Source organism: Alligator mississippiensis, chromosome 13 (genome assembly GCF_030867095.1).
Source record: "Alligator mississippiensis isolate rAllMis1 chromosome 13, rAllMis1, whole genome shotgun sequence".
Taxonomy (NCBI): domain Eukaryota; kingdom Metazoa; phylum Chordata; order Crocodylia; family Alligatoridae; genus Alligator; species Alligator mississippiensis.
The window spans coordinates 45,497,952-45,521,514 of NC_081836.1; the positions used below are offsets into that span (position 1 = coordinate 45,497,952).

The 23,563-nt window shown below is 43.2% G+C and overlaps 1 protein-coding gene across 1 annotated transcript in view; it reads left to right on the top strand.

Annotated features, from left to right (window-relative positions):
- IQCK (IQ motif containing K) overlaps positions 1 to 23,563 on the top strand; it is a 91,118-nt gene that overhangs the window by 64,725 nt on the left and 2,830 nt on the right. The gene's annotated exons all lie outside the window — the stretch shown is intronic.

Here is a 23,563-nt window from a genome sequence, read left to right on the forward strand (position 1 = left end):
AGACTGGCTCTCCCGACCCAACTGACATTCACTGTTGGGTCAGGAGGCTGGGGGATCAAGTTCTGCTTTGGAGCAGATCTGGCCCAACTGTGTGTCTGCAGCTTCTCTCTCCTAGCCTTTCCCCTCCCCCCCCGCCCCAGCTCCAGTGCTGTCTGCACAATGGCAGTGGGGGGAAGAAGGGAGGGGAAGGAACTCAGGCTGTGGTTTGCCCAGCCTGTGCGAGAGTGGTGGTGGGTGGATTGGAGGCCCCCACCTCCACAATATTTTCTAGTGTATTTTCCAGTGTATTTTCAATTCCTTTCAACCCAGGCCATAGACACACAAGCAGCTTAACCAGCAACATGTCTAGCCATCCCCATTTAAAAAGCTGCAAAGACATGATATGTCTCTCAGAGTGATGTAACCATGGTCTAACCATGGCAGGTTTCCTCCTGAATGAAATAGGAGCAGTTTGCTCACATTTTCAAACGCCTTTGTTGTACTGAACTGCCTGCTTATTTTTCATGTTTCCAAGTGCACAGGCTGCTTGTTTGTGCTCAGCTGGTGTAGTGCAATTTGCTTTAGGTTTATGCCTTTAGATTTGCCTTCCCCTTCTTGTGTCCATGGGCTCAGTGGGGCACATCATCTCTGAATCTGTAGAGCACTAGAACCAAGGCAGCACTAGAGCTCACACCAGTGTTTTGAGCTGAACTCAGTGCTGTCTGTCTGAATACATCTGATGGATTGGCCCCACCCAAGGATTTAGGTACCTCCCCAGAACCAGTCTGGACCACACAGAGTTTAGGGTGAGTTAGTCACCAAGATGATTAAATTTATCCATACTGAGCTTGTACAGAAGCCCAAGTCTAGGGCCAATCTGAATCATTCTTTGAACTTCAATGACTATGTTCCACTGAGGTCTGGCTAATAGACTCACTTTACATGTATTTAATAGAAAGTATTATCTGGCTGTTGAGTCCTGCAATCTGTATGTATTTTAAATGCAACAGTGAAAAATATGCTGGGAAGTATGAACTGTTTTGTTAGTTAATTCTGAATCTGTTCATGGAACATACTGCCACTGAGTTCCTTTTAAAGTGGGGAATGAGTGAAATGTCTAAAAGTTCTTATCACAAGCTTCTCCTCCTATACATTCAAATAGATATATTCAAGCTGAAATTGAAACTATTCTGATGACTATTTAAAAACCAGTAATAGCAACTGAAGTTCTGTTAGTTTCATTTTTGTATGTGTGATTTCAACATCCTTTTAAATTTTTGAGTTTATCAAACTAACAGACTTTTGAAAAAAACATAATGAATCCTGAAATAAAAAGTTATTCTCATATTCTCAAGCAGTTTCCTCCATTAGAAGCTACCTTAAAACATATAAACTTAAAGAGCACTTCAGATTACCTATTATGCTAGCTCTAGCTGTAAATAATTAACCGCTTGCAATTTATGCAGTAACTGCTATTGTCAAATCATTTCTATGTATTGCTTATTTCAAAGCTGCCTTCCTTTCCATAAAACATGACATGACACAGGCCATTCTATGAAACTGTTTTAATTATAAAGTGATCTGTGATTTGTAATTGTAAATGTCCAAAGAACTAACATTAATTTAATGTCCTGCTAGCATTTTCTCACTGATTATTATTTTGCATTCAATTTATTTTGTGCCTTATTTACAAGCATACCTGCCCAAATGGATATCATGAAAATTCTAGGTATTTTGTCATTGTGCTTGCCATGCCTGTCCTGAGACATTTCCCTCATTGGTTGCCTACACCTGTGCTTTACTGCAGTGTAGACTAATTAGCTGCAGAGTGAAGCATCACCATCTACACATGCAACAGTATTAGGCCACAGTAAACTAATTAATACCGCCATAAAATAGTACCGTCGAGGACAACAGTACTGTCCCCAACAGTACTATCTTATGGTGTAGTAATTGACTGTGATTTAAATGCATGTGTAGACGCTGACCACAGACATAAATTGCACCTGGTCAGACCAGCGAGCAGGGGGCTAGACTCCTGCCTGTTGCCTAGCCACACAGCTAGTCACTTTCAGCATGCTTTTGCCCCAGCCAGCCCCTCCACCGCCCATCGCTGCCACCCAGAGTGCAGGGCAGAGCAGGGCAAAAGCAGCCCTGGCATAACCTACTCCGCCTCGGCTCAAACTGCTGCTGTCCTGGGTGCACATGGAGACACTACACCTGGGAGCAGTTTACTCTGGCTCACACTGCTCTGGAGTTTATTGCTTTGAATTAATTGAATGTGTTTTCCATCTTAAAATCCACCAGTGGAAACTTTTGCCTGACCATTAACACACCTGAGAGGAAACAGCTCCTCAGAACTTTGTCTTCCAAGAAAGTAATCATCATTTAGCATGCAAACAAATATACAGCAATAAAAGCCTATGAATCCTTTCCCATTGTTTTTGCAAAAGAAATGGCATGCATTCCCTCTTTTCCCCTAATTCCTCACATTGTGCAAGTTTTTCTTATTACTGTGTTTATTTTCTTTGCAAAGCACCAGCATGCTACATATGTAGGCCATGATCATGTAATTTGTGTCTGGGTAGAACTTCATTGACTTCAGTTGGGTTCCCTGCGCAGTTCATGGCAGGTGTGATGACATGTTTATGGTATTAGTGAGTATAAAAAGGTGCTATGTATACTAAAGAGTTCCCACCTCTGAGTTTCTATTCACCAAATCTGAGATTGTCTGAATTTGCCTCCACCCAAATTTGAAGACTATTAAATGAGTGAGTTTCTTAGTTTTCTAAACAAAGTCTGAATGTGTAGAATTGCATCCTATTTTTAACTACATGCACTTTGGATATTATAGTAGTTTTGAAAGATCTAGTCAAGGTGACACTGTAATTATATCCTACGCTTCTGTGCTGAAGCATTCTAATGATGCCTGTTAAACACCTGCTGGAATTACAGTCAGAATGGGAACAGACTACCAATAAAAGGCAATGAAGAAATACAAATTGATTTCTCCACTAGACTTCTTTTTAACATATACATCATTATACACATATAAGATGAATCTGTCTATAAATACCTTACTGCATTTTGCCATTGTAATTAGATTTCCTTATCTTCTGCTGATGAAAACAAAGTGGCATGTGAACTCATTTAATCCAACAACCATGCAGCACACTTCAGCCAAAGGTTTTGGGGGAGGATACTGTCAGCTGTTGTATTGGCTTTATGGCATAATCGAGATTTTTCTTGCATTACATTGAATCCAACTGAGCTCCAACTCTAATTCTTCTAGGGCAGATACAGTGTTAAATTGCTATAGCTGCACTGGTTCGTTCAATTATGCATTTTCTCTGAATGGTATGTTTTAAACCCTTGTGATAAAGATAGTAAAAATACTGTGAACATGATCCAGCCTGCAGAAGATTGGTGGCATTTTGTTTACTTCAGCAGCCTGTGCTAGTTTTTGAATTCACTTTGCTGCTAAAATGGAAAATACTTTAAATGGAAAAAACCTAATGTAGTCCTATTCCAAGACTTACTGAAGTGTGTATGTATGTATATATTTTAGTAGTAACTGCCATTGTAAATATACATGCCTACCTCATATGATTGTATAAAGACAGATGCATACTGGATATACATATAGGATGTGTCGATTTATATAAGACATTGTAAATTTAATTGACTTCAGAACAGTGCTTCAGATAACTTCAATGATGCACAGATGTATTGGCCCTTTATGAATGAAGTGGACTTTATTTACATTTGGAGGCAAAATGTGATTATAATGTATGTTTTTCACTTCAGCGGTGCTCATGCCTCATAGCTCACCCCGTCCTGGATGTGCTGAGGCGGCCAGGCAGGCCCAGCTGCAGCCCCATGGTGGATGCAGAGAGGACCTGCCCTCACCTGGTGGGGGCCCTCTAATTTTCTGTTTGCCCAGGGCCCCAATAAAAAATCTTAATCCACCACTGTCCTTAGATTAATTGATATGCTTCTCTGTGTGGCCCAGGTCTGTGATTTTTCTCCTGAAAACAGCAACTTAATGAATGCATGAACTGATTCATGGAAAGGTGATATAAAGGCTTGTAGGGGGCTGGCAGGTCTGCAGGAGGGGGTTGTCTCTCTGTGGTTGGTGGGAAGCTAAAAATACCATGGTCAGGGTGGATGGGGTAGGAAGAGCACAGCTGGAGCAAATGCCTAGGCTTTCCCAGCCCCCAGGCTGTGCTTCAAATATGTATAGACATCCGTTAGATCAGGTGAACCTGTTTCTGATCCAACTTAATGCACCTCTCAAGTGAACTAAGTTGGATAGGGTGGCCATTTTTTGCCCGATCCAACCTCCCTGAACATCTGTATATATTGGCACTTAGATCAGCCTAACAAAGGTTAGTTCAATCTAAGTGTAATGTCTGCACATACCCATAATGTAGTATTGGTTTTAGCTCAAATATGTCTTTTTCAGGAAGATATATTGTAAATATATAGCCAGCTGGTCTTAAGAAATACATAAGTGTTTTCTGTCTCTGAATAGTATAATCCTTACTGAAGGGCTGGCTTTCTCATCAATAAAATAGGAGATTTATCTATGCATAATACTTATTGATGTCCAAGAAGAGTATGCTACATAAAAAAGCTTCCATGCTTTGATGAGATAATGGAAATACCAACAAACTAAAAAATGTGCTTACAGCACAAACAATAAGCTTGGGTGCCTTAATATGAATTAGCAAACATGCTGGTCAAATTCTTTTATTGCTTTCAGAAATGCAGGTTTTGGGCAGTTTCCATAAAAGGAATTATGGTTTTTATAAGCACAAAAAATGGACCTATATTTTGCTAATTTATAACATATATGAATTCATATGAAACAATGTGTGAAACACATATACCACAATGTGTAGGTTGCTTATCAATTTAAATGGCATTTTTGGTTCTACAATTCTAGGATATTTCAGAAAGATTCAGTTTTGTGTTCTTCAAAAATAGAGACATCTAGGAAAAAAAGCAGTTAAAAATTAATCATTTTAAAATCCTGGTTAATAGTCTGTGAAATTCCACAGACATAAGAAGAAAGTCTCAGCAGTTATGCCAAAATTGTCCTTAGATATCAGTTAAGCCTGCTGAAAAAAGAGAATTCATCTGTGATGGATTTATTTTTAGTTGTTTTATGTACACAGTTACTAAACATTTTGTCTAATCCCCTTGCCTTCAGCTCTGAAACCAAGAATTCTGCTCCAGCCTTTTGAATGCATACAGACATAGATATTGTAGATACATAAATGCAGTTTTTGCTGATGTATTTTGTGATTTTACATTTCAAAATGTACTGTGTGCAATTATAAGATATCCTTGAGGCAGCTGTGTGGGCTGACAATTGGAACCTGAACTTTTAGTGGAGTAAAATTGCAATATAAATGTTAATACATATTTGGGGAATCTGCACAGCCTATATAACAAATTACTGAAATGGAAGACTATCACAGAACTACTGTTCTTCATTGATGCAAAATGCTTTTATTCTGCAGCTACCAAAACAGTGTAGCTTTTGAGTAGAGTCCTTTATGAAGCATAGCATGTGTGTTTCTAGTAGATTGTAGCACCTTTAAGTACCCTTAGACCCAGGGTACTTGTTCAGTCCCAGATACAAAATGAGAAGGTTAGAAAGAGTTTGTATTAGAAAATTTTAAAATATTTACAAAATTTACTAAAAATACTTAGCTTTATGAAAGCTCTCATTTCCAAGTCTCTTTCTTTACTGGCTTGTATGCATGATACCTGAGTGATACTGGACAGCCTTTTGATGTCTACGCTGGTCTTCTCTAAACAAAAAAATCTACACATACTATAGTAAGAAAAACAACTTCCACATACTAAACCAACTCTTAAACTTGACCATTATGGGCAAATGCAGCCTCCTGGTGTGGCTGTTTATAATCAGCTCCTCTGCTTTGCACAGATACAGAACTGTAGTGGCCATCATTCATCATTGTATTTGACAAGTGTAGTGAGTCTGTCTCAGAAAGTATCTAACTAAACAGGTACCCAAAGACACCTGCTAATATTTGAGGCAGGTGATTTTTTTTGTGAGAATTCTTATTGCTAAGATTTACATGTTTTATTACCTGATGGGCAAGTAATGGCCCCTCTACCCAGTGAGTGTTATGCAGCGGGGGCTGCAGTCCCTCGGCACTTCGGGATAGACCAGGGCTGGGGCTGATCGACGGGTTGCCCACCTGCTCCTTTGCTGACCGCAGTGGGGCAGGGCTGTCCTGTCCCAGGGGCACTGGTGCCAGCGGCTGCCTGTAAATGGTGGAGAGAGGGAGCAGGGCCACCCATGGGGCCTCCTGGCAACAGGTAGCCCCAGAAAACCGCTGCTGCCCCTGGGCCCAGGAAGGCCCTGCAGACCCATGAGTTAATCTGCCTCTGGCCAGAGCTACGGAATATATATCACATAGTCGCCCTAGGCTGATCCTTGCACAGGCTTTCTGGGACACAGGAGGAGAATCCAGGAGGATAAGCCTCAGCCATGTGAGTGAATAGAAAGGATGAAGTGTACTTCCCCCCTCCCCACCCTTGTCCCTTGACAGGGGCATTTGCCACTGCAGTTGTGTGTATGTGTTCACTTGGCTGCGTTTCCTGATTTGTCCACCTGTCACATGGATTCGCCTGCAAATGCACCGTGCCCACTGTTTGGAGAGGAGCACTAGGATTTTTATACATATGTAAAGAATCTATATATAGAGAGAAACAAATTTGCAACAATAAAATTAAAAATCAGCCAAGTGTGAAGAGTTCACTTCCTTCCAGGAGGAATGGCTGAGTGCAGGGGAGGGGAGAGGGCTGGGGCAGGTGCTGCAGGTTATGAAACTCAAGCCTCTGGCAGCAGTTCCCAGGCTGTGGCTGGTAGTCCAATGCCAGCTAACTTGGTTTCCAACACTTAGACCCACTGGAAAGTCCCAGCATTAAGTACTGCTTAAGCAACTTAGGGGCACGAGTCCCATTGGGAGTCACTGGGCCTGGACACATCCATCCTTTCAGGCCTTGGAATTGCACCCCAGGCAATGCTGCTTCCTTAGGCAATGGTTGTGGGGTGGTTTGGATAGGACTGATCATGCCTCAGGTGGAGTTTGGGCTGGGTGACCTCGGAAGCTGTCTCCTAGCCTTGCTGTAATGCTGGAATGAATCTTGTGTTCTTGTTGCAGCTCTTCTGGGTGTGCTCCTCATCCTCATCATACTGACTTGCGGTGGGCAGTATGTACGTGACCGGCTCTCATGCTGTGGTCTGCCATGGCTGGGTCCTTCCCAGGTGGCTTTGCACCGGTGTGGGTGGCTACCTTGCCTGGGGCTCGGTAGCACCGGGGCAGCAGGTATGACCCTGCTTCCTCCATGCCAGGCAGGGTCTTGTGGGGCCTGAGGATGTACCTCCCAAGGGCCTGCCCAGGCCCAGCCCCCTCTCAGTGGGGAGGGTCTCTGTTCCTGGCACTCTCACCGGGCTGCCTGTGCCTGGGTGTGGCCATGGAGCAGGGAAACTGGGCTGCCGTCACCTGCACAGAGCCCTGCACCTGCCCCCTAGCTTCTGCCCCTGGCCCAGCCGGAGGGGAGGAGGTGCATGCTGCCGGATGCCCATGTCCAGGATGCCTTCCTGGGCCATGCTGCCCTTGGAGCCCCAGGGGCCCCCTGATTGGCCGCCACCCTTGGGCCCAGGCCTCACAGGCCCCTGCATTAATCCACCCCTGTCTAAGGACATGGCACATGAACAAGCTACCTTGTTGTAGATGAGGTTAAAGGTTCACAGCTCATCAGCTACCCTGGTGAAACTGCCCACGTGCATGCTCCTACCCCATGGAAAACCAGGGTGATAACTGTGTCAGATTTGCCCACCATTGGGTGAGAGGTTGCAGTAACCAGTCTCTATGGAGTACCTGACACGATAGGAATCCCTACCCTCATTTTCTTCACCCCTGTTTCCTTGTGTGCCCATGCTCTCAAGCTGGGAACTTGCACTGATTTACTGAATCCAGTGCAACTTTGAGTGACTTACAGCAGTTTAGCTTGCTAACATTATTTAGTTATACCTGTAACTACATAAGGGGGACAGCTAAAACAATTTATAAGTGTCTGCCCAAAAAGTTGCTTTAGTTTATATCAGTGGTGTCACACTGGTATGGCTTCCTGGACAGGATTTGGAGAGGGCAGGTGGCATCAGGGAGACATGGGGTTAATGCTGTCATGACTCACCCTCGGCCACCAACATGCTTCCCAGTGGGGCATACCCTGAATTTTGGCAACAGGCCCTGCCTGTCTAGGAGCCCTGCAGCCCAGATAACACGGCTCAATGGGCTGAATCTGGCCTGTGGGCCATAGGTGTCACACTCCTGGTTTTATTGAATCACTGCAATATTACAACTTTAGTTAAGCAAGTGGACTTTTGTGTGTAGGCCAGAGCACAACATCTGTAGTGATGAAAAGCACTCATGGCACAAGTAGAGGTTTTCATTTCACAGTAGGAGAAAAAAAGACGAAAAAATTCTAACTTTATTCTACCATATATATATTTAAATCATGATAAATCACTATGCTAAGATTTTTTTTATTGAAATATCTTGTTCTAAAGAGTTTATTTTGTGTGGCTGTAGCTGGTATTTAGTAAACAGTGTAGAAATTATCTATAGGGAATATGCATCTCTACACTGTGAGCTGCTGAATAGCTTTTAGAAAATGCAAACTCAAGCAGTAATGTGATTCTATTGACACCACTAGAATGATCAGCATACTTTCCATCAAAATGTCTGCCAGATAGCTTGTTAGTGCGAACTAAAAGTGATTTTGGTTTGTAGTATTCTCAGTACAAAGCAATGTAAACTACATTTCAGGAATATTGGTTAGACAAATATCAACATTTTTATTAAGCTGTAATTATGTGATCTTGTAAACTGTGTTAATGAAGGCAACAGAAGGAAAGCACAGAGTCATGAATTTAAACATGTTTATACTTGAACATAATTTAGCATTTCAGAATGTGTTTTAATTTATAATTTTATTTTTCTGTTTTCAACGGAAATGAAATTTTAAGTACTCAAGGACCTTTGTAAAACCACACTAATTGCTATTGAGCCAAATACGCAAGTCCTTAATTCCATTTTGATTTTACTTAGGGAAAAAAATTATTAGGACTTTTCCTCAGTAAAGACCAAATGGAAACTAAGGTCTCTCTGTTTTACAGCTCTTGCCTGAAGGTCAGTGGGAGCTTTATGATAAACTACAGTGAGAACCGGGTGAGACCCGGAGGGATGTGTTCAGGCTGCAAGTTCCACTTCAGATTGCACTTCTATGCTTTAAAAATTCTTAATGGACTTGCTCCAGGTATATTTTCTAGCCCACTGTAGGGGCTTACGAAAGCACGTGATTTCCTAAATCTAAGGACAAAGTAAATTGGCTTAATTTACTAATTTTGGATTAAAGCAATTTAGAGTCCCCAGGGGTTTCATACAAACCCTCCCCACCCTCATTTCTGCTGGAGCTCCAAAGCCCCATTCCAGAGAGTTAATGGGAATAACTAATACATCCAACAGCCCTGGTGTGCTCTTTTGGGTTGGGGGGACAACCAGTGTACTGTTCACTCAGGTGGGAATGACGTTGCACTCCACAACATGGGATCCTGAAGTAAAGATCCCTGTGACGGGCACGGGGCTGCTCATGCCTGGGAACTCTCATTTCTGTCTCTCTACAGCAGAGTGGGGCAATTATTTTGGCTAGAGAGCCACTTAATGAGTTTTGGTGAGCTGTCAAAGGCTGCACACACAACCTTTTAAAAGATCTCATTTTAACAAATTATAAATAAAAAACAAATCATATACTAAAATCAACCATCTACTATAACATATTTTATTTCAAAACATATTTTTGTCCTGATTTATGCTTTTTTAAAATAATATATAGAGAGATGATTGCATAATAGTTCAAAATAAAGTGTTACTCTTGTATGTGTGGGGAGGAGGAGAGCTGCCTGTGCGCTAAGTTCTGGGAGCTGGCCAGGGATGGGGGGAGGAAGAGGAACAGGGGGCGCTTACAGCAAAGCTCGCCCAGGTGGTATGGGGCAGGTGACCTGACCTGTGGCTGCCCCCACAGTGCTCCACATGGGGCCGAGCTCCACCCGCTCCTGCCCGGGGCAGCCCGCACTGTGCTCCCACCCATTCCACCCCAGCCCAGCCAGCATGCACAGCTTCCCAGCAGGGCAGCTCCCAGTGCAGCTGCAGCCACCCATGTACTGCTTGGCTCCCTCTGTTTCCATTGGCTCCTCTTCCACCTGCCCTTGCTGCACTGCTCTGGGCAGCAGGTAGCACAGGGAAGTGACAGCTGCCATAGAGATGCATGTGGGCACATGCCCAGCCAGGAAGAGGGAAAACTGCAGCTTGGTGGTTCCTGCTCCAGCGGGCAGGGCTCCAGTTTCAGTTCCTGGCCACTTTCCACCTAGTTGCTGGGAGCTGGAGCCCTGTGTGCTGGGGCAGGAGTGGCACAACTGCAGTTTTCCCTCTACGTGGCTGGGCATCTAGTGCCTGGCATGTGTCCCCGTGATCACCGCCACCACTTCCCCACATTATCTTATGCCTGAAGTGGTGCAGCAGAGGCAAGAGGAGGAGAAGGAGAAGCCACTGGAGGCAGGTGGAGTTGAGCAGTACCCAGGCAGTACCAGGGAGGCTGCAGCTGCACTGGGTGCAGCCCCACTGGGAAGCTGTGCATGCTGGCCAGGGTTGGGGTGGGCAGGAGCGCAGCATGGGTTTTCATGGGCAGAAGTGGGTGAGACTCAGCCCCATGTGGAGTACCACAGGGTGCAGCCACAGGCTGATCCAATTAATTGGTGGATGCCTGTCCACAGGCTGGATCCAATCATTTGGCGGGCCAGATATGGCCTGTGGGCTGTAATTTGCCTACTCTTGCTCTACAGACTCTAAGAAAATGGAAACACTGTGCCCATTTCATGTTTCCAAACTTAGCTTAGCACCAGGGTTAGAAACTCTTTTTTTAAAAAGAACTAGCTTCAATGGCATTGAAATTTGTGGAGATATTTGGGCTCCAGAATACACTTTACATCTGCTGATCTCATTCAATTTCTCTTTGGTTCATGGAAGATTTGCAAGATCAGCTACTCCAACCTGATTTAAATAATTTTGAAGCTAAAAGCCTAAATTAACCCCCCAGAAATTGTTTAGGTGGAATTTTAAATTCAGTCCAGAGCCAAAATCAGTTATCCCCATATCAAACTCAGAAAAATGATATTTACCATATTTACTCAAATATGAGACAAGGTTCCCCTCCCCCCTCAATTAACATTGTGGGGGAAAGCTCCTCATCTTATGATCACATACAGGGAAGCGTCATTAAATACACTGCCTATTGTTAAACTGCTGCCAAAAGCAGCATGGGCTCAATAATGGAAATCAGCTACAAAGTTGGTTAAAAAACAAACAACACAGAGCATGACTGTAAAACTCGTGGCTCATATTAGGCAAATATAGTGATGGGAACCTACAGTAAGGCCAGGTTTGGGCAGCCTATCTAAATAAGATATATGGTAGTGCCCATTGTGCTCAGTCCCCCTCAGCACCATCTGTTTCAAGTCATGGTAAGCCACTGCATTGAATACATTTCAACTTCCTCTTCACTACCACAGCTGAGCTGTGCCTTTCTTTCCTATTTCCAATCATTCTTCTTTTTTTCACCAGCCTTAACTATCTGGCAAACATCACCAAACAGGGCTCCAAACTGTTCACCCAGAATCCCTCTGTCACCTCCTCTCTCAGCCTGTAGTATATGATGATACTGTGGCCCCCTTCTCCATGAGGTGAAGCCGGACCGGGTTGCTCTGCATCTCATCTACTTATACATTTTTGGAGGATCCCAGAACTCATGACAAGAACAACTGGTTCCAGTCATGAGTGGGGGTATAATTAGCACATGAACCCTTTGAGGAGGGTATCTGGAGTACACACACATACTGAACAGTCTTGAGTTATGGGGTTACCATGTCCTGAAATGCTGTTGTCTCTGCTGGGGCCCAGCCCAATGAACTACATGGTAAGGTATGAGGCTTTTGGCATTAGTGTAGCAAGAAACCCTTTTGTCTGCCCCCCTCTCAAATGTGAAGCGCCTCCATATGGCAAAAGCCCCTCTTTTAGTATTTGCCCCCTTTGGGGGATTCTTTCTCTTTTCTATCTTCCTTCCTCTCTCTTTTTCTTTTATTATATTATTATTATTTTTATACAATGTGTACTTGTAGTGAAAATAGAGCTTGTAGGTGCTTTTACAAATGTACTTTAAAAGTAAGTTGTACTATGTAACAGTGTTAGCAAGGGCAGGAATCTCTGAATGGAGCAGGACCCTGAATGAATCATGGTTGATTGTGTAACACAATAGCTAGTCTGGATAAGTATGTTAATGAGCAGCAATTAACACCTACAAAATCAGAGACCAAGGAGAAGAAAGAATCAATAAAGTGCAAGGAATTCCCGGAAACTTCATTGTTAAAGGTTCGGAAGCCCCCGTTTGAGCTAATCAGCTCTGGAAACCGACCCTTGGGGCTGAAATACCCCCTGATCAACCACTTCCAGAGCTCTATTCATCACAGTAGTGAATCAATCAAAATTCATCAATGGACTCCTGAGACCGCACGTACATGCGGATGTGACCCCTGGGGCTGACAGCTGCCATCCAGCAGCTACCAAGAGGGATGTCCCTCGAGGTCAATGACGCCTGGATTGGGTAAGCCCGAGAATTGAGGAGTTACCAAAGTCTGCCAGAGAGGGATAAAAGGCAGTGAAGAATGACCCCCAATGGCGCCCTCTTTGACCTGACCAGCACCCTGCCTGTCCAGCCAGAAGGACCAGCCGGTGACCCCCTTCTACAGCAACATCGCACTGAAAGAAGCCTCGACTGGCCATCGACGGCAGACTCCAGCACTTGGGGATAGGTATATCTTGACACCAGTGCTTAGTGTTCAGAGCTAGCTACTGTGAGTGTGTATGTGCGCGTGAATGTGTGTGTGTGTTTGAGGGGAATCGGCACTAAGGTTTATGGTCTGACTTTTGCATCCGTCCAATAAACTAGAATTTTATGATGATCCTGTGAGTTGGTGCTTTGTAGCCAACATTAGGGTAATGTCATGCTTAGTTTGTACTCTATATAAGAAAGTACTAAAGTGCTTCTTAAAAGCAGGTTTATAGAGTACTTGTGCTAAAACTGACATCAGTTTAAAAAAAGGGATAAAATATGTCAATTCACCTGTCAGTGTTTTTAAATTTCCTCCTTATTTCCATATGCTCAAGGAGACCAGAGTCTGACAGTATGGGGGGAAGGGGCTGTAGGGGGAAGAAGTTGGAGGGGCAGAGGGCAAGGGGGCCTCCTGATTCCTCCAGATTTATTTTCCCTGCTGCAGCAGTAGGAGGGGGACAGAATCAAGATAAACCTCCAATAATTAGATTCTACACCTGCCAAATTATAACAAATTTATAATTTTTCCATACATAGAATTTAATTATTAGGGGTCATCTTATAATCAGGGTCATCTTATAGTCAAGCAAATACGGTAAGTTTCTACTTTAGACACACAGCTCATACAGCATTTAGTTATTGCACTGCCTTTCACCAGCTAATGCACAAATAAATGGAACCTCCTCTTACCTGCAAAGAGACTCATGCCTTTCATTCTTTGCCCAGTTTCATAGATCTATTACCGTTGTAACTTTACATTCACCAGCCTGACCTATATTTAGGGCTTGAGTAGCCTGCACTCTCCATCATCTTACACTTGTAGTCTCCAGAGGAGAAACATAAAACACAAAACAAAAGTGTAGTGCAGTTAGGGTGCAGTTCATCCCTTGTACAAACTACTTAGTTATTTTGATGGAATTAATATGTTCTGGAATGTTTACCAGAATACATTTCTAAGTATTTTGGATTAAACAAAACCTAAAGGGCTCCTGAGGGTATGGGATAGTAACAGGTGGATTTCTGCTTTCTTTGAAAAAGTTGGCTTTTACTGTCTTGTCTAAACCAGATAGGTGAAAATCTTGTAATGAGAGTCTTGTCAGATAGGGGTGCTAGTTATCTTCTTGATACTTGGTATTATAATTCACAGGCTAGGACACAAAAACATGCAGCATCCTTCTTCATTACTTTCTGGCTTACAGTAATGGTTTAGTGCAGGATTGCCCTCTTCTAGAAACTCTTTCTAGGGTTGGTCCTCTCCATTTAGTCAGTCAAGCAGCTGTACCCCTAGAGAAGCCATTTTGCCACAGGAGGTTGTGTGGCTGTGATTTCTGTCCCCTGTTTGGTAAGCATTCATAGCTCCTATCATGTTTTTTTTCTTAATTATTCTAAAAGGAAATGATGCTCTCTCATGCAGGCCCTCAGATTTGGTTTGAAGACCATGTTGTAGTTTTTAAATGGTAGTGTCCCAGGGGGATGAAAAGAGAGGGGCGGAAACCCCTCTCCCATGGTCAGGGCCACAGTGGGGATAGCCCACTGCAACCCCAGAACAACAGCTCCAGGAGTGGGGCGAACTTACCTTTTTCAGAGGCAACGAGCCAAGGCAAGCCACAGGGGAACAAACCTCCCACACAGGTCATCAGCCTCTTTTCTATATGGCTGGAACTGGAATGGAAGGATGATGTCATCAGCAGACACCACCCGGCTGTGTTAAAAGCCAGTGGTGGGGAAAAGGCAGGGAGAACGCAGCAGAGAGAAGGCTGCACATCCCACTCTCGGGCCAGCCAGGAACCCTCCTGGTCCCGAAGGGAGAGCCCAGGAGAGGACTCAGCAGGGGGTCCACGTCTCATCAGAGGAGTACCCAGCACTGGGCCCAAGGAATGAGCTGGGACCCAGGATCATGCCAAGGGACGATCAGCGCCTTCTGATGCAGGACGCTTGAGTAGGGAGGAGGCCCCAGGCGGTGTTCAATTTTTGTTGTTGTTGTTCTTTTTGAGGCCCTGCAAGCAGGGGAAAATGCCAGAGGATAAACGTCAGGGGCTGAGCACCCCGGGGACCCTCAGAGACTCCCAACATCGTAGGGGGCTCCACCATCAGGGTTGACCCTGTACCCAGGAAGCCTCACCGGGGAGGGGGAATTGAACTGACACCAGATCCATGGCAGACAAGCTGCAGACCATGGCCAATGGGAAAGAGGCAGGTGACCAATTCATCATGGCGCTGGACCTCCAAGTTCAAGAGTGTGATATCAGGGATGCCAGGGACTGCGGCACACAAGAAAGGATCAGACTGACCAACGTTCGACTGTCCCAACAGGGTGGCACATTGCAGGGTGTAGGGGAGGTGGAGTCCCTGGAGCATCCACTGGCGACACCTCCCAGCGTGTCCTCCCTTCATCAAGGAGGACTCCACTCCTGAACTCAATACCAAAGGCGTGGCAGGCGAGTGTCGAGGTTTTCCATAGGGAGAAGACAAGCAAACACCCAGGCAGTAGGAGCAGGCTGCACGGCAGGCTCAGGGCTCCTGCTCGAGAGCCACCCAGGAGAGGCTCCACAAAGCCCGGTGGGTGCAGGCAGTTTTTCCTTGGAGATGGTGCCAAGATGCTTTGTCTGAATTCGAACACCACAGCTGATGCAGAGGAAGAGGTTGAGACTTAGGAACTGTATTTGATGTAAGGGAGAAGGCTTTTTGCATACTCCTCATTTATTTCCATGTGCAAGGGCCAAGTACTCTGTAACTATCATAAGACTGCAATAATTGGGAAGATGCAGACTAATTTGCTCATACAGGAAATGAGCAGATATGTGTTGTACAATGAAAGGATTTTGAAGACATGTGGCTTTTATTTTTGGAAATGTCTGAAACCTTTGTTCATCCTTTGCATATGCAATGCAGCAGGTTGACACTCTGTTTGTTACAATGGTTATCTTTGTGCTCTGTATTGAAAAGACAGCTGGTTCCCTATGCAAGGCTCAATGTTTTGTATTTTCAGGTTTCTTCTTCTTCCTCCTTGATTTCAATTCTTTCTTCCTCCTTATTGTAAAATATTTGCCCCCCAAAAAGTATGTTTCTTAGGCAAGACATTAGAAGAAAACATCTTTATATTTAGCTCAGCTGTGAATATTTCTGAATGAGCTGCAGATATGAAACCAGCAGTTCTAACAGATTAGTCAACTAGATTTGCCATGTAAGATAATTTTATGCGACAAATACTCTCCATGTGTGGCAAATGTAGGTAAACCAACAGCAGAAACAAAACAACTTACACAGTAGGTGATTTTCTGCTTTCTAGACACAGGGCAGAATGTTTCTTTAATGTGCAATTTAGTGTTCATGCTATATATCTCCTTTGGAGACTGCAGCTGTATTACCATCACGGGAAGGATTTGTTTTCATGTGTTACTGCTCTTCTGTACTGAGAGGGGAATGGTGAACTGCAGCATGTCCACCTAAGAGGGTATCTACTGTGCTGTCACAACGTCTCGTGATCCTGATATTATTTCACTCATCAACTATGTGTAAAATATAATAATCGGTATGACAGTGAAATGCCTAGCATATTATAGTGGGAGAAACTGCAAATATCAGCGAGAACAGATAAATTGTAGAGAGATTAGAAACTTGGGCACCAAAAACCCCACAATGAATTTATTTCCTTGAGAACATAAAAGGTTTTGCAGTTTGGATGTGTTCTGGGGTTTGAGGGGAAGAGGTGTCTCAAAACAATGGCAAAGCAATAGTGGGAGAAAACCTCTGTAATGGTTAACCTTGTATAAGGATATAGTTTACTAGTATAAGGATGAGTAACACATGTCATGAATTTGTATTGCAACATAGCAGCAAAAAGATTGGCAGATTTGGATCTGTATACGGTCGTGGAATAAGGAAGTTCTCATTCTTTATGTAGCTGTAAATAGTGTCATTTCCCCTGAAAGACTGGCAAAGCTTAATGTGTCTAATGAGACTGACAAGTAAAGGGACATATTTGAAGGATATGAATTGCAAGGGTTGTTGAGTACAATACATGTGGAATGAAACAGGCTGAAATGAGGAAAGGAAAAGGTTAGGGGTGAATAGCAGGGGAAACTTCCAGACAACTTTTCTCAGAGCCCAGTATTGTAAACATGTGAGCATAATCATGTGTATAGACTGATCTCTCTTAGTGAGATCACTCACATGGGTACAATTTCATGCAAAAGCATTTGCAAGAATGGGTAGCTAGACTAGAGAATAATTTGCCAAGGGAAGTGGTTCAAGGGGGGTATAATCTGGACACTTTAGACTTGACTGGATAAAACATTAAAAAATTTACTGTAAGTAACAATTTTGCATTAATATAAGAAATGACCTAGATAGCTACTGGATCTCTTAACAGATCTACTATTGATCATATTCTGACAAATAATCCCTAAGAGTTTTCTGGGGCTTGTTTTCATTTCCTCTATGCCTCACCACGATTAAAAATCTTTTATGTTTTAGGAAAGCTTTATGATGATGGAAGTATTTCTGATTTATTTTCTTTTCAATACAACATACTTTTTTTTGAAACACCAGCCAAATGCCAAACTCTTGTAAATGGTGCCCCTCCATATTTGGCCTGTGGTATAATACTTTTGAATTGTCTGTCAGGATGTGAAATGTGGGGGATGGAACTGGGAGGGAGTGCATGGTTTCATTTTCCTGAATGATTTTGTTTACAAACCAGACAAGCTAGAGTAAGTTTATCAGCGTTAGGACTAAATCCTACTTGCTGTTATTGGGGCACCTTGTATAATTTGATCCTTGATTTAAAAAAAAAATCTACATTACCAAGTAGGTGATTGTTTATGTGAACTGATTTCTACATCTTTCCCAGAGCAAAAGCTTGGTATGTAGAATTGTTATAAAACGTGATTCATATAAACAGTTGTTTCTAATTAAAAAGAAAGCAGTATTTACCAGATTTCAGTTTCACAAGTAAGTCTCTCTTTAAAGGAAAACCCAAGAACAAAGCCGTGCTGATGGCCCAGTACGTGGTGTTTACATCGAGCTAATTCAGAATGCTTGAGATGTTTGGGAAGTGTAATCTTGGCAGCGACAGCTGAGAATGTAATGATAAAAGTCATAAGACTCCCGATGAGGATTCTGCTGTTTTGGTCCCCACCTCTCGCTCAGACATCTTTGGAAAGCTAAAAGCATTGCAGTAACATTCAGTTTCTGAAAAGGCACGTTACTAATGACTGAAAGAATTGAAGGTGATAGTTTAGATTGGTTGTGTGAAGCCTCAGGCAACAGCTAAATATGTGATCCCCCGAGTAGCAGTGCTTGTACAGTCCAAGCAATGTGCAAGTAATGAGTGCACACACGAGTTTGTCAGTACAGTAATTCTGCTTTTCCTCTGTCCTTGCTCAAAGCTGCATGTCAGTCTGCAACCTTTGTAAGATATAATGTTGACCTGCAAGGGGAGAAAAAGCTTGTGCTGTTTAGTGGTTATTTAGAAACATATCAAGATAGTTAAACTTTTTTTAAAGGGGACTGCTACTACTAATTTTAAGGTAAAAACAAGCAGGGAAAAACCCATAAGCTATTGCAGAGCCTTAAAGTATTATTTGTAAAGTAGCAGAAATGTTTGGTCTGTTACACAACACACATACTACGTGTTTCACCTAGGGCCCATACGCTTTGACTTTGGTTACTAAACAGCTGGAAACACTTTTGGATGCTCCTGTCCTTGTGCCTAGTTATCTGTCTTGTGGTCTTAGGGTATAAATTGAGTGATTGGAGAGGGCCTGGCAAGATTCCCGTGTGGCAGGAATCACAGAAGGGTGGTGACCGTGGGGGCTGAAATGCAATTTCTGTGCAACCACCTCAGCCCACCTGGCAAAGAAACAGTCCCATTTTCTGCCCAACTTGGCTCCTTCCCCCATCTCTAGTCCCAGAAATCCTCATCCTTGGGGATCAGGCCTTTTGCATCATTCCTTCTATTTGCTGACTGGCATTCTTCCCTTTGGACCTCTCCTTCTGGTTTTTTTTCTTCCCGGCTACATATGCATAAATTACCCATTTTGCTTAGTGTCATGTCTCAAGTGTTCTGGCTGCCTTTTTCTTCTGATTTTTTTTCTTATCCAGCTTCTTTCAGTTCATGATTTCACCATCACATGTTTAACTTTCCAGGCACCAATTGGTTTTCTTGCTCTGGGTCTCTTTCCATACAATATAGCACACTAATCTCAGGTCACTGACTTACGCGTGAGGGGATAACCGGTTGTGATTAGGCATCTTCATTAAGCATGGTTCTTGTTAGCCCTTTCTCTCACTTTCAACTGCACATCTCATGCTCTTTTTCAGCAGTTATGCAGATGCTTCCCTCCTTGTCAATCTTAAATTGTAAAGATGCCATCCTGTCTGCACTGAAAAAAAAATGTTACTTCTTTTTTCATTAGAAGATTAGGGGAACACAGTGGATCAAATGGACAGGTGCATCCAAAGCTAAGTGAGAATGAGACAGGTGCATAGTTTATAGAATTGTTCTTAAGCAAACCTGACAAATGTCTGCATTTTCCTCTGTTTGACTATTTCTTTGGAGTACAAAGGTCAGAAATGGGCACCAGCTAATTCATTTGCTTAGAGATTTTTTTCAGCTCTTCTTCCAAGTCCCATTGCCCATGTCAGCTTTCTGGACTCCTAATCTGATCCCAGGTGGAGAAGTCATTCGTTTAGAGAATATAAGCAATTTAAGGCCCAAGTCAAGTCCAGCTAATGTGGGTGAACAGGAAGGAAACAGAATTCCCGGGATGTCCTCAGGAAACCTAGCTGCTTGTAAACAGCCTGAGAGGTTGTTGGCTTGTTCGCCTTGTTGCTTGTCTCATTAGGGGGGACAAGTTGGGACCAAAGTGGAAACTGGAGTTAAATGAAGTTCTGCCCTTCTGGACGCTGCACCCAGCTCCATGAGGCACCAGCTCCGCTCTTCTGCCCTTGTCAGCAGCATTGGGGTGTCAGTCCCGGGTATGCTAGGGCTCTGTGCTAGACACTGGATTGGCTGAAGCAATCATTAACGTTCAAGGTGGTAAGGTTCTTTGGGTAGATTAGACCAACTAATAGTTGGTAGAAAAGAAGCTAATTTACAACATGTGGGTCTGTGAAAATGCAAATGCGCGGTAGCTTGGAAGATAATATTTTACAAACTCTCTGATTCAGGGAAGAGTCAGCACAAAGGTTTATTGTCCTGCTACTGCATCTAAACAATCACTGAAGAGAGATGCTAATCCCACGTTGGATTAATGAGTAACAGTCATGTGTGTGAGCATAACCTGTAGTTTATTTAATGGCTTTTTACAGTATATAAATTTCCTGCCATTGGCAGGTGTAGATGGCCTGAAGTGAAAGGTATTACCAGGAATCACTTAGCTGGTGATCACAGGCCTAAGAGGCTAAATAATAAAGCACATTAAAAAGCCACTGTCTCTTTAAAAGCGAAGTCTCATTCCAGTAAGATTGTTGGGAGCTCTGATATCACATTCAGGCTACTTTGGCATTTCATTGGGAGGCTAGGGTGAGACTCCTTTCTATATATATATCTTGCACTAACTCCCTGCTAGTAAGTTATACAAAACAACTTTTCTGTAGTGGAGCCTCATTTCCTTACAGCCTTATTGTACCAGAGTTTATCAAATCTGTGCTGTTTTTCAGTAGGTCTTTGAAAATGCTAAATGTAGTGCAGGAGTGATGTTTTACCTGTGATGGTCCAGAAATTATGCAAGGGGCAAAGATTTCTTAGGGTGAGATCTTTTATTGGACCAACTATGTAGTTGAGATAAAGTTAGACAAGCTTTCCCTATGTAAAACAGGTCTGATGAATTGTAATTTGAAATATTGAATGTTTACTGCTGAAAAATAGAAGTAAACCTTAGAATCATAGAAAATTAGGGTTGGAAGGGACCTTACCAACCCCCTGCCCAAAGCAGGACCATTCCCAACTAGATAATCCCAGTCAAGGCCTTGAGATGTGTTGCACCCTTTATATCAACTGCAAATATTCACAAAATGAATGAAGCCTTAAAAAAAGAAGGAGCTTGTTTTAAATATGGAAGCAAATTTAATTGGATTTTATTTGCTTTTTAGAATCTGAGTCTCTAGATTATATTCCTGTCCCATTTGCAGTCTTCCTTCTACTACTGTGACAGCTTGATACTTAGGTGGATAATGAAAACTGAGATTATCATTAAAGTTAATTGTATGAGGCAGCACTCTGAAGTCCTAGTCCATGGGGTTAGAGATCACTGTGCCAGGCACTGGACCACAAGCGTTGATGTTTCAAGATGATCAGGATCCGTTGACATCTCTGTAATACTACTGTAATATTTCAGTAGCATTTCTTAAACAAGTTAATGATGCTCTAACTTTTGTTGCACTGCAGTTTCTGGGAGTGTTGTTGTTGACAATAATGGGTGTCGAATCACGCCTTTTTTGTGAGGGATGTTTTCCTTAGTTATGTGTTGGACTTTTGCTCAGTTTTCTCTTCCTTTCTACTTTCCCAGGTGTTGAGTTGTATCAGTTCACAGTTTTTATAGCCACTGTAGAACTAGTGACCAGGAGAGCAGAGGCACAAAGTAGAGTTGCAAAGCTGAGGCAGAATTGTAATTTAAAAGGAAAACTTACAAAAGAAAACCATAAAATAGAAAGGCACCTGATTTAGTTCCTACTGGGTGCATCCACGCAAGACACTTAACTGCACAGTAGCATACTTTACTGTAAAGAAAGCATGTGTGTCTACACATGCACAGGCTTACTATGCAGTGAACTTTACTAATCACTAGTAAATTTGCTACCTGCAAATGCAAGTAACAAACTTACTTTTGATAGTAACAGTGCAGTAGCGCTCATGTAGACGACTTGCCTGGAAGCAAATCTGCTCTTGGTCAGCTGTCTATCAGGGGGCAGGAGATTTCTCCTTGCCCCCAGGAGATACCTGCTTCTGGGGCCGGCTCTGTCACCGGAGCCCTGTTGGGAACTATGTCCCCCTGCCCCAGGAGCATGGAGCTCCAAGATCGCAATCGGGGAGCGGGGGCTGGGAGATGCTTATCTCCCAGCACCAGCTCCGCAGGTGTAGAGCTGAGCAGGGAGGAAGCTCCCCACACTGTTCCTGACCCAACTCCATGCTCCCCTCACCCCCCCCCCCCCGCAGCTCTTTTTAAGTCTCCTGCCTCTGACTGGGGAGCCAGGGCCACAAGCTCCCTGCTGCCAGGGCAGGGAGACACTGTCCTTACCCCAGCAGCAGGCAGCCCCTGGGAGCAGGGTGTAATGTCCCATCCTTGACCAGGAGACAGCTGTCTCCTGTTCTGGTGCTCCCTGCCAGCCCCTGGGCTTGCACCCAGGGGGAGCCTAGCGCTCCCCCTGGTGGTGGCAGAGGCCCATTGCAGGGCCCCGAGAAGCGGGAGCAGTTTGCTGCCATTAGCAGCAAATCTGTTCCTGCTTCCCTGCATGTATAGATACCTTCCCGGACCATTTACTCACGAGTAGTTTACTCACAACTAAACTGATCCCGGATCAAATGCATGTGTAGATGTGCCTACTGAGGCCAAGGCAGTGACTTTAGGGGAAGCAGGTTCCAGCTCATGAGTTATGTGATTACAAATGTGTTGTTCATTTTGATGTTCACATTAAATATTTAGTCCCTTTAAAGATCCTTGCTGTCTGAAAACACAGGGCTGAATTCTCTGCTATTGTAAACTGTTGTAGCTTTATTGAATGAAAAAGGAGCCAGGGTGATTGATACTGGCTAAGCAGCCAGCTCAAGGTTTTAAAAAATACTAAATGCCATGCACTGTGCAGACTAACTGCCTGAAAAATATTTTTCCAAATCAAGTCTCTTGACTGCAAATTTAACCAGAGAGATCCTTTTCTACATCCTTTCAGCATGTCTGGAACCCAGGGAAATCTAACTGTTTATCCAGGTTGGAAGTAAATGAATGTCTAAGGCTATTCAAGTAGCTGTTTGAAATCCACATTCAGGCTGACATCTTGTGCTTCATATTTTAGTATGATGCACTTTGAAAATGTCATGCTTAAATAACATGTCTGTGATAGAATGCTGAAACCCCTAATATCATGGTTGCTGGGCACCATGGAAATATTTGCTTCATTTTAATGAGGAATTGCATGCATTAGTTAAAGGTTCTTAGCAAAAATTCATAAAAAGTAATCTCTTTGTATCATGGGAATATAAAATAAAGTGTATGTCCACTTGTGAATGTTCCACATGTGATATATGTCATATGACATATGACATTCATAGTCACTTGAAATACGTTTTTAAACAAGTCTTTTTGTTTTTCTTATTTAGCATCCACTAAGCTTAGTGATCTGTTATCAAAAAAAGTCTTATACCTACCATGTACTGGGCCTGTAGCAGTGTTGCCTGGCCTGATGTAGGGCTCAGACCATAGCCTGCAACCTCATCTTTGGTTTCCTAAAATTAATTATTTTTCGAATTCTATCAAACACAGTTCTCCAGCCTCTGCAAAGCTGTTTTCTGGTGTGTTTTCTTGCAGAATGATATATGGAAGGTGTGCATGCATTTCAGCAAAAGGAGCAGTTTATACAAAATAAGCCCTATCTG